The sequence below is a fragment of the Cricetulus griseus genome, chromosome 2 (assembly GCF_003668045.3).
Source record: "Cricetulus griseus strain 17A/GY chromosome 2, alternate assembly CriGri-PICRH-1.0, whole genome shotgun sequence".
Classification (NCBI taxonomy): domain Eukaryota; kingdom Metazoa; phylum Chordata; class Mammalia; order Rodentia; family Cricetidae; genus Cricetulus; species Cricetulus griseus.
Window position 1 is genome coordinate 93590697 of NC_048595.1, and position 17908 is coordinate 93608604.

Sequence of the window (17908 nt, forward strand, 5' to 3'; positions counted from 1 at the left end):
CAGTGAACAGTGGTAAATGTAGAGATTCATGGGTCCTCAGTGTTCTGAGAATAAGTGAGTGGTGTGTGACCTCCTTAACAAGGCCATCTATACCAAACCCCTAACTCTCAGGAAGCATCACAAAAAAGGAGTAGATGAGTGTATTCGTTAGGGTTGTCTAGAGCTACAGAACATATAGAATGACTATTTATAGTTCCATCAATTTACCTGTAAAATTTATAGTATCATTTTTCTTAATAGCTAACAATATTCCATTGTATGTATGTACCACATTTTCATTGCTCATTGATCAGCTGATGTACATCTAGGTAGTTTCCAATTTGGGACTATTATGAATAGAGCATAATAAACATGGATAGGCGAGCACTTCCATAGTAATATGAGAATCCCTTAGGTATATGATCAAAAGTGGTATAGCTGAATCTTGTAGATCGATTTTTAGCAGTTGGTTGTCAACACTGGTTCTCTGTCAATAACCAGTTATAGATTGTGGAAGGTTTCATGGAGATCTATTCCTTTCTATTGAACTATTAATTACTGATGCATTCAGGAGGAAGGGAAGTGATTGCCTAGTTGTACAGCCACAGGTGATCCCACCAGGTTCCAATATTTCTTCCAAATGCCCAGTCACAAACATGGCCCTTAATAAAACCAACAGGTCACCGAGCTGAAGCGCCAGCTAATCAATTCAAAGCACTAGCCCATCTGGCTGCTTCTAGGCTTATTTAACTTAGATCAGTCATTCTCAAAACTGCTGAAAACTGGTAGGAATTTGGCAATATCTGGAGAAATATTTCATGGACACAAGTCAAAAGATGGAGCTTCCTTATTGCATCTAGTGGGCAGAGACAAAACAAAAAACCAATGATCAGCATCTGCTGGTGCAGAGGACAGTGCCTAGAACAGAGTACTTGCCCCAAGTGTTACTAGCTATGCATTTGAGGTAATAGATCTAACCAGGGTTTTTTATTCTGGCTGAACTTCAGAATTACATGGAAAACATTTTAAATGCCAGTGTTTGGGAACAACCAGTTCTAAAAGTTTAAACTCAGTAGCCTGGAGTAGGCTCTGACCTATGCATGCACATGAACACACACACACACACACACACACACACACACACACTTACACTTCCCTAGTTGATTCTAAAGTACTGTGCATTAAGGGTTGTGGACCATTGCTTTAAATGAAGCTGACTTGTATTCAAGGTGGCCAAATGGCTAAAGCAATGGGCTGTTAAATAAAGCCAACTAGTTTAATAAAGAAATGGAAAAGATGACTGCAATTAGAGGAAATTCTCACTGCACTTTTACCTTTAAAAAAAGGTTCCACTGCTCAATCTGTGACTGTAACTGGAAAGGCTCTAACTTTTACTAGAGATTCCATTACATTTCATTTTTATCATACTGTTCTAAAACAATGTTCTGCCTAAATCAGCCAGACTCAAAGAAGAATCAGGATATAGAACCCCAACCTCATACAAAATATCTCACAGCTGACAACCCCAGATTGACATGCTTTACCCATAAACCAGTGAGGTTCCAAAGGTTTAGATTTTGGGATCTTGTTATTGTTGTTGATTTGTTTCTTTTCTTGTTTATTTTTTTAATCTTCTTACATGGATTTGTGATGTTTCTCACCCTTCTGCAAAAAAAAAAAAATCACCTCATAGACATACTACTTAATTACCCTCCACCCACCCCAGAAATGAACCTCTCTTCCAAAGAACCTTTTCACAGGATCCTAAATCAAATTGCAGGGAATGGTGGGGTTCTCTGAAAAACTTCTATGGCCCAGTAAGGCTCTCCACCAATGCAGCATCCAAATCAGACAACATTAAACTGAATCAGAAAAAGCCCACATTTAATGGGTAAAATGCTCCTAGATGATTTTCTGAGCCCACCCCCCCAAGAGGAGACAGGAAATAGAGGAGAAGAGCAACCAAAAAAACCATATGTCTTTTTTCTGTGAGGCAGTTAAATTTCCTATGGCAATGGTCTTGGTTATCTCTGTGGGTTATCTCGAAGACTTTCTGAGATGAGGCAGGGTTTGGGGAAGAGATATGAGGTGAAGCTTCCAGCAGAACATCCTAGACTCTTTGGGTGTGTGGATGTAGGTGCTGGGGTGGAGCTTCTCCAAGAACACTCTCCTTAATTAGCAGCAGCTCAGAATCTCCTGAATCTTGCCTCAGAATCAGAAGAGCTTGTCAAGTTAGCACTGTTGCAGTTTAATGGAAACTCCAAAATGTATGAGAAAAGAAGTTATTTAATTTTACTAATTGAAGTTTCTCCACACAAATTGACTTAGGAATCTCACTGGGCTGAGTGCAAGTAAAAACAATGTCCCATAGAATATGATCCAGGGCACATTTTCAAGACGGCTAATGATAGTGAATGTCATACAACGAACCTACAGTGTGTCCCACCCTTAATAACAGCCTTGCCATCTGCGTTGGGTATCCATTTTGGACAGACAATGGAGGTTGCTTTAAGTCAATGAACAAAACTTCTGGAAACAACATAAACTGTATTTACATGTATTAGCTACAGACTACTTCTTTCCCATTCAATGTGCTTCTGCCAGGAAATAAAAAAAATCTCCACAATATAGTGTGTGTGTGTGTGTGTGTGTGTGTGTGTGTGTGTGTGTGTGTGTGTGTTTTAAGGCAGGCAAACATAAATAGGAGACACATGTAGAGTTAGGCATTTCAAGACTTTATAGGTTGTGACACAGCAAAGGTTATCTCAGTAACACAAATTGAGGGGAATCGGAGTTTAATATCACAGGCTTTGTAGCATGAAAGCATTGTTCACTGATGCCAAAAAGGAGACTGAAGAGGGTTGAAATAAGCAAAATAGAAGGCCACACTTCTGAATTACAAGGGAGATAGCTTTCTCTGAGAGATGGCCTCTCTCCACAACCCAATGGGCAATCCTGGAAGATGTAGTAAGACAGAGGTCTTTGCAATAATGGTCAAAAAGTCAACATTTTGAGTTTTTGGTAGAGCACACTGCCTTTGTTGTTCTACCAAAATGTCATCAAAGCAGCCATCGACCTGCCATAGAAATGATCTGGGGTGCATTCTAGTAGACCTTTGTCCAAGTAAAACAGTATGGATGCTGAACTATGAATTCCATGTAATTCTCACACTAAAATGTTATTATTCCTTGATATCTTGTTGTTGTTACCTTTTAAAATGTTGAAATCGTTCTTGTTCCACTGGCCACATGAAAAAAAAAAAAAAACACTGTGAACTCAGTATGACTCATGGGCCTGTTTTGCTGCTCCTTGCCTTAAAAGGTTTCATTTTTATTAATCAATGTTAGAGAGTTTTATTAAGCATGACTGGGGAAATGAATGGGACTCCCGCTTATTGGTAATTGGACATTATAGATGTGCTAACAATGTTCTGTACCTGAGATGTTTTAAATGCTAAATGTCCATCATAGTCTTGGTCAAATGAATACTTGGTACCCAGTTACTGGTACTGTTTGAGTAGGTTTAGGAACTGTATACTTGCTGGAGTAAGTATGTCATTGAGTACTGGTTTTGAGAATTTAAAGTCAATTATTGAGTAACATAAATATCAAAAAACCCAGAGACAAATATCAGGGTTCAAGCTGAAGATTATAAAAGCAGAGCAGCCAACTCACTATCCCTTACCTCTGCCTGAGGCTGAAATAAGTGATCCTGTCTCCACAAATCCTCAGAATGTAACGCAGACTGCATCGATCTCCACCAAGCTTCAGGGTACAATCCCCTCAGTTCCTATCTCTTCCAACCTTATATTCCTCTCTCCTCCCAGCCATATCACTCCTGTCTCCACCTCCTTAGTGCTGGATTAACAGTGTGTGATCCCAAGTGCTGGGATTAAAGGTGTGCGCTATGTTATTCTTTTGGACTGATTGACTTTTAATGTAGCCCTGGGTGGCCATAAACTCGCAGAGATCCATCTGCCTGTCTCATGAGTCCTGGGATTAAAGGTGTGTACCACCACCACCTGGCTCTATGGCTAGCTAGTATGACTTCTTGGATTAAAGCTGTGTATCACCACCCCCTGGATTTATGGCTGTGTCTAATTTGCATTTTGATTTCCAGTGGCTTTATTAGATCAAAAGCAAAATATTGCCACAGTGTCATTTCCAGTTTACTCTCTTCAATTTGTCCTTGTGGTTAAAGATGTAATCTCTCAGCTTGCTACTACTACCAGTCCTTTCCCTGCCATGGTGGATTCTTATTTCTCTGGAACCTTAAAGCCAAATAAACTCTTCCTTCTATATTTCAGCTTTGGTCATGGTGTTTTGTCACTGCAAAAGAAAAATTATGACACAGGTCCTAACACCCAAAAAATGCTTGCTAAAATTTAAAAGGGATGGGAAAGGATTCTTTAGAAAGTAGCTACTCTTGGGCTAAAGAGATGGCTCAGCCATTAACAACTAGGCTCACAACCAAAAATATATGAATGTAGATACCCTATATAAATATGGAGAAAACTGAGGAAGTTGAGAATGAAGTGAAAAACTAAGGCATGGAAAAAAGGCATTACAGACATCCAGAAACCCTGAAGAAAAGCAAGACTTGGATGTCTATTGCTTGAATATAGGAAGAATTCTGACTACCATACTTCAGAACTACACACAAACTAGAATTGTGAGCCAAATAATGCAAGATCATAACAAGAACTAGAGAAAACAGAAATACAAAAAAGGAAAAGAAGGATAGATATTCAAGTCCGTTATATGAAGACACTCTGCTCCTGCCCAAACTCTGTAGACATTAGTTTATACATAGGCTCTTTGAGTTGCAAATAGAGATGACATGATGACTATAAAAGTTGCAAAGTAATAACTGCAGTTTTCAAGTTAGGTAATTGGCAGAGGCCAGAGAAGTTAGTGCAAGCCTTCCCTGATGGGAAAGCCTGCATCTTTAGCATTCTCATGTGTAGGTTTTCTAAAGATAGGTAGAAGTATAATAATTTTTCCCAATAAATTAACTCACCAAATAAAGAATTAAGGCATGAGACCAACAGAGAGATTTTCTACATATAATTATCAGATAATAAAGGATAAATAGAGTTATTAGGATCAAAGAAAAGACAAGAAATTGCATAAATAAATCAGTTATAAGCCCTCAAAAATAACCAACAAGTTACACACACACACACACACACACACACACACACACACACACACACACACACACACAGACAAGAATTCTAAGAGGGATAGTGACATGATTTGGTGGTTAAGGACTGAGCTCCTAGGCTTCAGTTGAGTTTAGGGAGGAAAGATCATATGAACAAGGGGTCAAGACCATGATATGAAAAACCACAGAGACAGCTGACCCAAGCTAGTGGGAGCTTGTGGACTATGGCATGACAGCTGCGGAATCTGCATGGGACAGAAGCAGACTCTCTGAATGTGGGTTGCAGTTATGTGGCTTGATATTTTGGGGGACACTGGTAGTAGCACCAGGACCTATCCAAGGTACATGAACTGGATTTTGAGCCCATTCCCTGTGGTAGGATACCTTGCTAAGCCTTGATAGAAGGGAGAGGGGCTTGGTCTTGCCTCAAATTGGTAAACCAGATGTTGTGGACTCCCCAAGGAAGGCCATACCCCCTCTGAGGAGGAGATGGGATTGGGAAGGCAAGGAAGCAGAAAGGTGAGAGAAGGGGAGGAAGGAGGAAATGGGGTTGGTATATAAAATGAAACAGATTTTTTAAAAGAAACCATCATGTACTGCTCTTACAGAGGATCCAAGATTGGTTCCCAGCCATCCATCCCCTCCCACCACAGTCCTTAAACCCTGGTCCTGACAGACACCTCACAACCACCTGTAACTCCAGCTCCAGGGTGTTTCTGGCCTCTATGGATACTCATGTGCAGGTTTACTCAAACTTATACTTAATTAAATTTAAAAAAACAAATCTTCTGAAAGTTAAACTAATTTTTTTAATAATTTAGCACTTAAAACTTGGTGAACAGAGCAACAAAGAGGCTGAGGAAATGGCTGTTCTGGAAAAAAATGCTTGTTTTAGAAACATGAGGAAGATTTTGATCTCCAAAACTTAAACATACTGAAATATACAAGCCAACAGACAAACTGGGGCTGATTGTGCAAACCTGTAATACTGGTATTGAGAAGGCAGAGACAGACAAATTCCTGGGGTGCATTGTCAATCATCCAAACCTTTCTGGTAATATTGAGACCAATGAGAGACTCTCCTATCAAAAAAAGAGAAAAATTAAAAAGGTTTCTAGCACCTGAAGAACAGCACCAGGCTGTACTCTGGCCTCCACACAAAGTGACAGCCACCTCTCTCCCTTCCATAAAAATAATATAAACATTTTAATTGAATAACATTTTTTGTCTTCTTGTACCAGAATGTAAGAACACAAGAGAGACAGGTATTATTCACTGGCCTGTGGCCAGTGGTTTTATCTGTACTTACCATATGTTAAACTGTATGAAATAAGTCATGACTTTACATGATGGTGTTAAATTTTTTCACATGGCAAAGGTAGAATTTTCCAGGTTTCTCAATAGTTCATTTCACTTATTTCATACTCTAGTCTTTGGAAACAAGACACTAATGGCAGCTATTAGTATTAGGGAGCATGGATGAGGAAGAAGAAATTCCTGGAATACAATTTTCAAGATAAGCTACATGGACTACTGTGAGGAAGATTTGTCCCTCCTACATTACTTACCTTAATTATTTATTTGTGTCAATCTGCACACATGTAGGAGTATTTTATAATTTGGACATCAATCCAAAGCTATGAATTGTTGTCAATGTTGTTAGTTATTGGAACATCTTTCTTCTTGGTCCTCAAAGTGAAATGAATGATTTCATACATGCCCTCACATGACTCACATGTAGAAATTCTAATCCCCAATGTTTTAGCATTTAGTATACATGGGAGGTGATAGTATCCAAAAAGAGGAGCCCTGTAAAGTATTAGTTCTCTGTAAAAACAGGTACCAAAATACTCCCTCACCATCTTCAATATTTGAGGGTCCAATGAGACAGTGACATCTGTAAACAAAGAAATAGGTCCTCCAAGATATGGGATATTCTGTCAGACTGGTAGTGGACTCTTAGCTTCCAATACTGTGAGTAATAAAATGATATTGCTGCACATGTTGGTCTTCTATTAGTATCCCTTGTTGCTTCAGCAACCACATCCTTTTGACTTTGCTTTACTTTTTTCTGGTATCTTTCTGCTGATACTATCTGATGCTTTGGGGTCATGCTATAGATTCCTGGGCTATCCCAAGAATTACCTAGACCTCCACCCATTATAGGGAAGTTCATAATTCTCTCTCTCTCTCTCTCTCTCTCTCTCTCTCTCTCTCTCTCTCTCTCTCTCTAATTAGTAAGTATAAAATAATTGGTCAATATATACAAGATACAAACAATAAAACAAAGAAACTTGATCAAATGGACTTTGCTATAGACTGTCACAATCAACAATTATAGCCTTAAGAACTATACAAGCACACAAGAAATGCTTACAAAATTTGGCCCACACTGATTGACAAATAGCCTCAATAGAATTCACAGTTGCATCCAATGTGGACCACATTTGCAAAACACAATACAGTAAGTTAGTAAGTTATTTTAAAAATGTGACCAGGAAATCAAAAGCTGTCATGGAAATTTAAAAGCATTTCTCTAAATGACTCATAGGTCAAAAAAGAAATATTAATTAAAATCAGAAAACATTTATAATTGAGCAATGATGATATGACAGATTGCACCTTGTTGAATAACACTGAATTAGTATTAAGGAATACATAGCCTTAATCATTTTCATTAGGAGAAAATTTGAAAGCTAATGTTTTAAGCATACAAGGCAAGTGGTAGAAAACCAGGATAAAGCTAAGGAAAGTCTATGGATATAAACAAAAGTATAGAGTGGAAAATAATGAACTCAAAACCAAATATGGAATGAAGAAACCTCCAAAGGAAAATGATGATTTAGAGGAAGAGTAGTTGAAACAAAGAAGCAGATTCATCAGAGAAAGTAGAAACCTATAAAAGAAAACACAGGAGCATACTAAGAATAAGAGGGGAAGCATACCATACTATAACCACATCAGAAACTAATTACTTTTAAAAACAGAGAAGATTACCATTTCTATAAAAATTTTTAACTTACAAGAAATGATTCAGTATGAAAGAGAGCTTCCTAAGTCTTATATTCAGTAAGAGATTGAACCTGCTCAAATCCTCCTATCAACAAAACAATGTCCTATGTTCAAATAGAAATGTAGACAGCTTCTAACAAATATCCAGAGTAGGTGCTCCATTCTTGTACTTCCTGTTCAGAAGCCAAAAAACTAGAGTGGAGGACTCTTCAACTCACTTGAGGAGCTTAATAAAGATACTGTCAGAAAATAAAATAAAAATCTCACCATGAACATATACTGAAAAAAAAGCTTTAAATAATAAGCTAAACTAAACAAAGGTTTTAAAAGCTTAATTAATTATGACATAATTGGTTTAGCTCAGAATTACAGGCTGGTTTAAAGTCAGAAATCTGATATCATAATATACCATGAATTTACTACACCAGAAAAAAACATATGATCATCTCAGTAGAGAAAATATTTTTAAATTATATTGTCCTCTCACAATATTACAAAAAAAAACCAGAAAACAGGACTAAAAGTAATTTTCTTTAGCATTATCCAGCATTTTTTTTCAAGAAACTGCCACAAATCTCGATTAGTAATTGTCAAAATGTGGAAGTATTGCCTAAACAGTAAAATAAGAAACCCAATTCTCTGCATCACGGTATCTGAAGTTCTTCAGGGTAGAGTTGGGAGAAAGTAAATTAAGGTCATTATGATGAGAAATGAGGACTCTAAATGGCCAGTAGTTTTGGATGCTCTAACTGACTCCATACCAAACCTACAAAGAACTAACAGACAAATTTTTAGAAAAACACAGATTTTAACAATGTTACTGAATATAAAATCAATACAATAAAATCAATTGCATTTCTGAAAACCAAAGGCAGTTTGAAATATAGCTTTAAAAAGCAACCATTTATTGTAACCACGAAAACACAAGATGCCTAGGAATCAATCTAACAAAGTATGTGTAGAAACTTTATAGATAGAACTATAAAACTTTGTTAAAATCTATTAAAGGCAACCCAAACAAATGGGGTAATAAACCATGTTCTTGTATAAAAAGACTCAAAATCATAAAAATGTCGATTTCCTTCCAGTTGATCTATAGATTCAATACACGTCCAATGAGAAGATCAGTGGGATTTTTATGTTTCATGAAATATACCAAGTTGGTTCTAAAATTCATATGCCAGAGAAAGGGGCCAAAATTACACAGAGCAGTAGTGTGGTGGAAAACACAGATAGAGAATTTTTTCCACAGACACCCAACACTTTATTGTAAAGCTATAGGTAGTAAGGTATATGAGCTTTAGAAGGTATACAGAAATATCCCAGTAGAATAAGGAATCACAACAGAGACACACAAACATGATGTGTAGCTCATTAGCATTACAGAAGACTAGAGGAAGCACTAAGGGTTAAAAATATTACTAAAGTAACTGCTTGTCTACACTAAAATATGAAAGATTAAGGCTCTGACACATGAAAATCATGTGACATGAAAAATCATATGCATAGAAATAACTCATGAAGGATTAAACATAAATGTGAAAATAAACATACAAATATTGAGAAAAAAAGCTATAGAACAGTATTGTGAATGGATGACAGGAAGGTGTTTCATGAGATTGTGAAAAGCACAAACACATAATGAAAAGAGTGATGAATAGTACCACATTAAAATCAAATTTAAGAATTGATGTTAATACATTTGAAAATATATGTAACTGTTTATGCATACATATACACATATAAATAATAGTAAATAGCACTCAAAGGTCTTCATACAACACAAAGGTGTTACAATCATTATAAAATCAATAATTAAAAATATCAATTCTTATTTCTTAGATAAAAGAATAAAAAAGAATGAGAGAACAGAGTTATACAAAAAGATGTTCTACTTCAATGAGAATAGAGAGATGCAAGTTAAAATCACAATTTTAAACTTCATAGTTTATGTAACTTTGGACATATGCGATGGCATTTGGAATTTTTTAACATCTCACTGGCATTAAGAATTAATTGGAGGATGGTGAAACCAACCAATTGAGATTGTCATTACCATAAGTAAAGAGGAAAGAATAATAATGTTCTTCACAATACTAGTGAGAGAAAAAGGTGACTATTCCCATGGACAACAGGAAGGAAGAAGAACCTGATGGGGGAAATACTTCTGTGTATGTTTATCTTATTGTTAAATAAAATACTGTTTGGCCAATGAGACAGCAAGTAGACGGGACTAGGAGTCAAAGAGGATTCTGGGAAATGTCGTAGAGAAGTGGTGTTCCAGACAGGAGGTGACACAGCAAGGAGACTCATATTTAAGATGAGGAAAAAGGAAATGTCGCTCCCTCTTTTTCCCTCGGCTCCTTCTCCAACGGCACGAAGTGATCCACCAGCTAGGAGGGACGCCAATAAGGCGTCCGATAAGATAAGTCTTATAAAATATATAGATGTATGATAATTTAGACTGAGCTAACAGATGAGAATCCTAGTCATTGGCCAAGCAGCATTGTAAATAATACAAGTCTCTCTATGTATTCATTTGGGCCTAACTTGGGCTGTTGTAAAGCTCACACGTGGCAGTGGGGCTCAGGTGGCTTTTGGCAGAAAGATTTATTGTAACAAGAACCTATCATTACATCATCATCTAGCTTAGAGCATCTAGATAGTATTCATGTGGATTTATTGCATATTTGTTTATTTGATGACTGCTAAAATGCAAGAGATGAAATAATCAAGAGGACTAATAATAATTGTCAATTTATTATTTTTACTTTGTTTCATTTATGAATATAAAATAACTCTGTATCTGTGTTTTAACACTTTATGCCTGGAGGAACAATGAGGTTGAACACTCTTCCATATGTTTAAAAGCTAATAAGGTAGAAATCATCCATATGTTTGTTTATAGCTTTATCTCTTTATGACTGATTTCTTTATGTCTTCTGCCAATTTATTTATCACCTTTTTAAATATTTTATGAACTAGTTTGATGTAAATTCTGTCTTTTGTTTTATGCAAACATTACTATATGAGAAATTTATTGACTTACATTTTGCTTAATTTTAATAATTGTTTGAGACATTTTTTAGTTGAATCTGTGATGGCACCTACATCAACATTAGAAGCCCATATCTTTCTGAGATAGATAGCCATAGATCATATGACCTACTGAACATTTTTCTAATGAAGACTCAAGAATAACACATCCAGAGGAAAATCATTTCTCCTCCCTTTTTCTTTTCTTACAATCCTTGTTCTGTGGGTAACACCTTTGCCTCACTAACTTAAGAGAAAGTAAAACCCAGGGCAGGAATCCTCCTGCTTTGTTAAACATGTCCAGAAAATCACAGTGTCATCTCTTCTCTCTGCCTTTTTCAAGACTTAAACATAAAACAGCAACATTTATTGGTATCTAGGTCAATAAAATGTGCAAATAGCTTCAAAATCTTCCCATTGAATTCTCACAGTCAGTCAAGCTATGGATGTTATATCTTCCCATTTCACAAAAGAAGAAAAAAATGAAAGAGTGAGTCACTTAATGTCTACTAGAAGCAACCATCAGCTTAGTGCAAGGAAGCAATCAATAAAAAGACACCAGTGAGAGAAAGAGGAAGGGTGATACTGCAGATTGAGCAAGGCATTGGACTGAGCAGCATGTCTCCCTCTTGTAAGGAATACAGAGGAAAAGATAAGATTGAGGGCCAGTTCCTAGAAGGCAGTGAAGCCCCCAAGAAAGCTGAGAAAATAGATGAGGAGTCTTCATCTGAGGACTAAGTCAGGACCATCTCTCCCAGAAAAGCTTCTCTCATGGCTTCATCCAGGCCATGCTCAGTCACTCTGCAGAAATGTAACCATGGGAGAATACAATCAAGAATTTTAGAGCACTGTAGCTTTTCAGTAACATCCCTGAAGTCTAAGATTCAAGAAGTAACATTTGCATAACCCCCATGGAAAATGTACACAATTTGTCAAGATATAACACATGAAAAATATGAAGCAATTATTTATATCATGACAGTGTGGTGCCAGGAATCATTCATTCATGTCTCCTCTGTCACCTTGTTCCAAAAGGTGAAACACAAATCCAAATCACATCCCCACTGGCAGACCAGATCCCCAAACTGGACCTCTACATGGAAGCTAAATAACATTAAAAAAAAATGTGAATGCTACTTTCCTCTTAAACCTACTTAGTACCTTCCACACTCTTTCAGAATAAAATCTGAAGTCCCTAATATGGTATATGTTTTTTAATCAAGACTATGTCTTCCTTCATGACAATTCTATTTCTCCAATTTATATAAGTCCCTTCATTCCTCCCTCCTTTCCTCAATAAGCAATTGTTCAGCATCAACAGCATGTGCCAAATCTGCCTTAAAAAGAAAAATTATCTTAACCTAGATGATACTTCAGTTTTCACTGTGCTTAACTTATCATCAATGGGAGAATAAATAACAAAAGTAATAAATTCAGAAAGGAAAAAATGAAATATAACAATGTTAGAAGAGTGCCAAGACAAAGAAGGTGGTAAAGGTAGGCCTGAAATATCAAATTTTGACAATCTGAAGGAAGAATTTACTAGAACAAACAAGGGTAAAAGAAAATCAGACAGATGCTAGCAAACTGAAGGAACGGAAAAGCCTGTCTGAAGGGCAGTGAGCAGGAAATAATACAAACCAGGACAGAGCACGGGTGTGGGATTGTGTAACCTAAAGAATATGTGAAGCAGAGGGATGACGTAGCTATTTGCTTGATATTTTAAATGAAGTACTTTGGCTACTGGATAAATCATGAATTCTAATGAACAAAGGGAGGACCTGATTTTTCAGGTTGCTGGGTATAGCACATCTGCTCATACAGCCCTGTTATGCCCTCCACAAACATCTGCTCAGTCTTCAGATATCAGCCCAAATCTCAGCATGCATGAGAAGTCTTCTCTCATCTGTTCAAAGTTTGTGAGCACTCTTTCTTCCAGAATCCATGAAATCAGAGGGGGTCAGAGCAAACCATTTCAGAGAACAGAAAATGATACAGACTCCTGGTGCTTATGTTGTTTTCTTTCCAAGTACTAAAGAACTCACTTATATTACAACCCTCACTTTCCTCAAGGTGAAGCTGAGTGAAAGAATCATTTCACCTTTGGAAGTTATCATAAATATTTCTAAATGAAATTGATGTGTTAGAACAAATGCATCCTAAAACTTAGCATGTACAAGTTAGAAGACTATGTAAAGGTCTCAAGTGGTGAACACATTGCCCATGTACCACTAGCTGATACTGTCTGGTTGCTTGCCTTTAACATTGAGCTGAGATGCTAACATCTACAGATATAATTGAACCTAGCCACTATCCTGAGAGACAAGACTACCCAAAATAATCATTACCAACTTAATTTCTTTCAACTAGATCAGATCAGAACTGACATATTTATAAAATGTGTGCTTTCCGGTTCTCAATTCAGTCTTCAGCAAGAAATGAAGGGTTTTTTTTTTTTTTTGATGATCTTTGTAGTAGAAATATTTTCCCTCTTTGGTTTTTCTGAACAACTTTCTGCCTTCTCTCATTTGTCCTCAGAATACACCCTTGTGGATTCTTTCATCTAGTTCTGGTCCAGCCCTAATCCTTCTTACAGCCATCTATACACCCAGATGCCAAATCAGACAAAAAGCAATTTCTGCCTGAAGTTTCTTGATAGGAATCACAGTGGACTTACAAGAACCCATGTTGGGAAGTATTATGGAAACCTACATGGCATCATCACGCTCCTTCCTCCCAGCCTGAAGAATGTCTGAAAGCAAAACAACACATGGTGAGTACCTAAATGCCTTCCTGCAAGCTTGTTTCTGTGGTGCTCAAGGGATTCTCCAACTCCTCTCCTCCCTAAACTGGAAATCATCCCAAATCAGAAATGCAATGCAGTGCACACTAGGCCCCTTCATTCATATGAGCTACACCTTCACTGGCTTCCTAATGAATGAGCCATCATTGAACTGCAAAATCCAATCAGTGTGACTTTTATTTACCACAAAGGAGGTCATGCACGCACACATTTACCTATATAGGAAAAACAGCACAGACTTGCAGAGTCACTCAGAGCTGTCAAATCACAGATGAAAGGACTGAATTTTAGGAGTTTGCAAAGCAGATGAGGAAAACGCTTTTAATGTACTGTCAAGGTGTGGCTGTCCTTGAAGAAATGGCTTCCTGACAGCTGCCGGTACCTTCCTTCCTGCCAATGTTTAATTTCTCACAGAGAGTCAGGGCTTTAATTAGGTTCCTAGGGCAACTAGCTCTAGATCTTTGACCTTATCAAGGATGCAGGGTTTCAGAGCTCAGGATTAGCTAGGTCATGCCTCATTACTGATCAAAAGTCTGGCCAGAAACACTCCAGGATTCTACCCTCAGTGTCTCAGAAACCAAAGCTGCCACTTCATGCTGTCTCCTGAAGGGCAGTCTTACACCAACTATCTGATGTTGCCAAACTCTGCAAGGGAAAGGAAGAAGGAAATTTGAAGGAGTGAGAATTCAAGGGTAATCCTTGCAAGAAAATTCTCACATCTGAGTCTACCTATGCACATCATAGTGAAAGCCTTGTAGTGTAGAAGGAGGCTTACATCTGGAAATGAAGTTGATTTCCAAATGGGTAAAATTCTCTCTCTCTCTCTCTCTCTCTCTCTCTCTCTCCTCTCTCTCTCTCTCTCTCTCTAATCTATCTATCTATCTCTTCTCTCTCTCACACACACACAAACACACACACACACACACACACACACACACACACACACACACACACACACACTTGTTATTGTAATTGAATACTAAGAATTACCCTCAATCTGGTTTAAAAAAAGTGATTTCTCCAACAGAACAGATGTTGAATTTTAATAATAGAATTTCTTGGCATGTCAAGCAAAGCATGGAGCATCTGCTTCTGCAATGCCAACATCTGTTTATTTGACATCTCTGCCTTCCCTTATGCTAGTCCCAACTGTGACTGTGGTATCGAACCTGATATGAAAGATGGGAAAAATTGTTCTTGGCATGCTGGACTTGACAGGGCCAGCTGAAACAAAGCTGTCAGGACTAGACTCTCCTTTTTAATGAATAAAAACGTCTGAGTCTCCCCAGCCTCCAACATTCATTCTTCCTAATGAAATCCACAAATATGAGACTTCTCTAGGAAGGATGACAATGGCTTTGGAACACTTTTTTGAAAACTTGTTTAAAAAGCAGCAATTTAAGACCATCATTAACAGTGTTATTCACTGTCTGTTACTCACAGAACACCAGGAAAATTTGCCCAAGAAAAGGAACTTTCTTCATAATAAGCTTTTAAAAGACATTCCTAGAGCCTAAAATCACAGAAAATGGAATATATTTAGGAAGAAAGAATAAAATTATCATTAGAAAGCAATAATAATCTTGTATTGAAGGAAAATAAACACCGGACTCAATAATAATCATCTTCTCTTGCATTTTTTCAATCCTTGTGTGTGTGTTTATTGCTCGTCAACTATTATTAAAACTATGTCTGTACCAGCAAGTCTAATTTGAGGAAAATAAACATTACTAAAACAAAACATTCAACACTTAAATATAGAAGTAAATATAGGACTTCAGATTCTGTTAAAGATTCTAAGAGATAAACCGCAACACGCTAAAGTAAAAGAAAGGGAAAGTGTAGTGGTTAATTCTGATGGTCAGCTTTACTAGATTGAGAAATATCCACAAGATGAGTTCAGGTGTTCATGACAGTGTTCACAAAGACGACTAGGTCCCCTGGGCTCTGACCTGATGCATGGATTGCTCCTTTGATGGATTATGGGGAGATGGTGAGATAGAAGGTAGGTCATAGGGGGAATTTCACTGGGGACCATTTCTTATCTTGGCTCCTTTTATTTGCAACCTATCCACTGTGAAATAAACACTTCTCAACAAATGTTGCTGAAGTGCCAGTGTTCTTCCTGAGTACATGGATCCAATGACCATCGAATAAACTCTCTGAAACTGTGAGCAAAATCAAAATCTTCCTCCCATAAATTACTTACTCAAGGTATCAGTAGTCCCCAGAGACAGAATGGGAACTACTTTTCATTTGTCCAGGAAAGACCTACCCCACCGTAAGACCCCTAAGGGTTCATAGTCTCCACTGTAGCAATGATGAGGGGCAACAGCCATTGAGAGGTGGTGGGAACTGATAGGGTGTCCTTAGGTCCTTACAGTGTTGCTCCCAAATGGGGGTAAGCAGTTCTTATAAGACAACTAAGTTATTTCTCAAAACAATGAGGGTTTTGTTATCATTTTGTTTTTGTTTGTTTGTTTGTTTGTTTGTTTATAAGAACCTGGGTATAACTCTTGGTTTACATTTGGACTTCATGTTTGTCAGTTATTAATCCTGTCATTATGAATATTTACGTCTTGATGTCATTTGTCCTGTATAGCCAAAGGAACACTTGCCAGAGCCAGTGGGATGTTGTTTGAACTTTTCTGCTTTCATTGTCAGGAGTCTGAAATGAATCCTCTGTTCTTCGTAAAACACCGATCATCAGGGATTTTCTTATAGAAATGGGAGTGGACTAATATACTATGGTTATTAAATGAGGCCTTTTGAAATTTCCTAAGAAAATTAAAAGTCACATAGCATGTATTTCATGTACTTTTACTGTATTAAATTAATAATGATAATTACTATTATAAAATAAGATATAACAACAGAAATCTTTGTCATACCATAATAAATGATAAAACTTGTGATTTTTTGTCTCCATTTTCAATACTATTTCTCTTTCTTGCTCCTGTGCCATTTATGTTTATATATCTTTCTCTACTAGATCATTCACTTGGCAAATGTATATTATTGAACCAGGCAGTATGCTAGCAATTTGATTGGCACGAGTAGGAAACAGATGGTCTCTGAACTCAAGGAATGTATTGATTAGCCAGAAAGATAGACAACCAAAATCCCCACTCTTACACAGTGATGGGTATATACTGGTTTGCACTTCCTTCCTGTATGGAGCACCCATTAATGGAATTCAGTGACTATTTGCCATTGTTATCATTGTCCCTTCCAATACAGATCAGTCCAGTCACCCAGCACAGGATAAATACATGTTTAATATTCCAGCTTTCTAGAACCCATCCAGGAAAAGAATATATTCTAAGCTGGAATTTAGAGGAAATTGTAGTCAGACTTTCCTTTCCTGCATTCCATTTCCCAAATAACTGACATGAAGACTCAAATATTAATTATAAATGTTCATCCAATAGCTAAGACTTATTCCTAACTGACTTTTACAACTTCAATTAACCCATTTCTATTCATCTACATTCTGCCAAGTGGTATTACCTCCCTTTCATCTTACACCTCCTGTTCCTCTCCGCTTCTCACTGGTGACTCTTCGGGTTCCTCCCTTCTTCTTCCCACTGTCCTTAGTCTGGTTTTCCCATCTAACCATATCCTGTCCAGCAACTGGCCAGTCAGTTTCTTTATTCAAATGGTAAGGGGAGAGAATGGACTCCTGCAAGTTACATGCTGACCTTATTATACATACCATGGCATCATACACACACACACACAGGCACACACACACACACACAGGCACACACACACACACACACACACACACACACACACACACACACACACACACACACACACAAGTTCACAAAGTGTAAAGGAATATTCCACAGGAAATACCTCAGAAAGTAAAATCTTTATCAAGTTAGAATCTATCACACCACAAAAAGT

At 37.3% G+C, this 17908-nt stretch overlaps 1 pseudogene; it reads right to left on the minus strand.

Annotated features, from left to right (window-relative positions):
- LOC113834430 overlaps nucleotides 1-17615 on the minus strand; it is a 39971-nt pseudogene extending 22356 nt beyond the window's left edge.
- Between the last annotated feature and the right edge of the window lie 293 nt (nucleotides 17616-17908).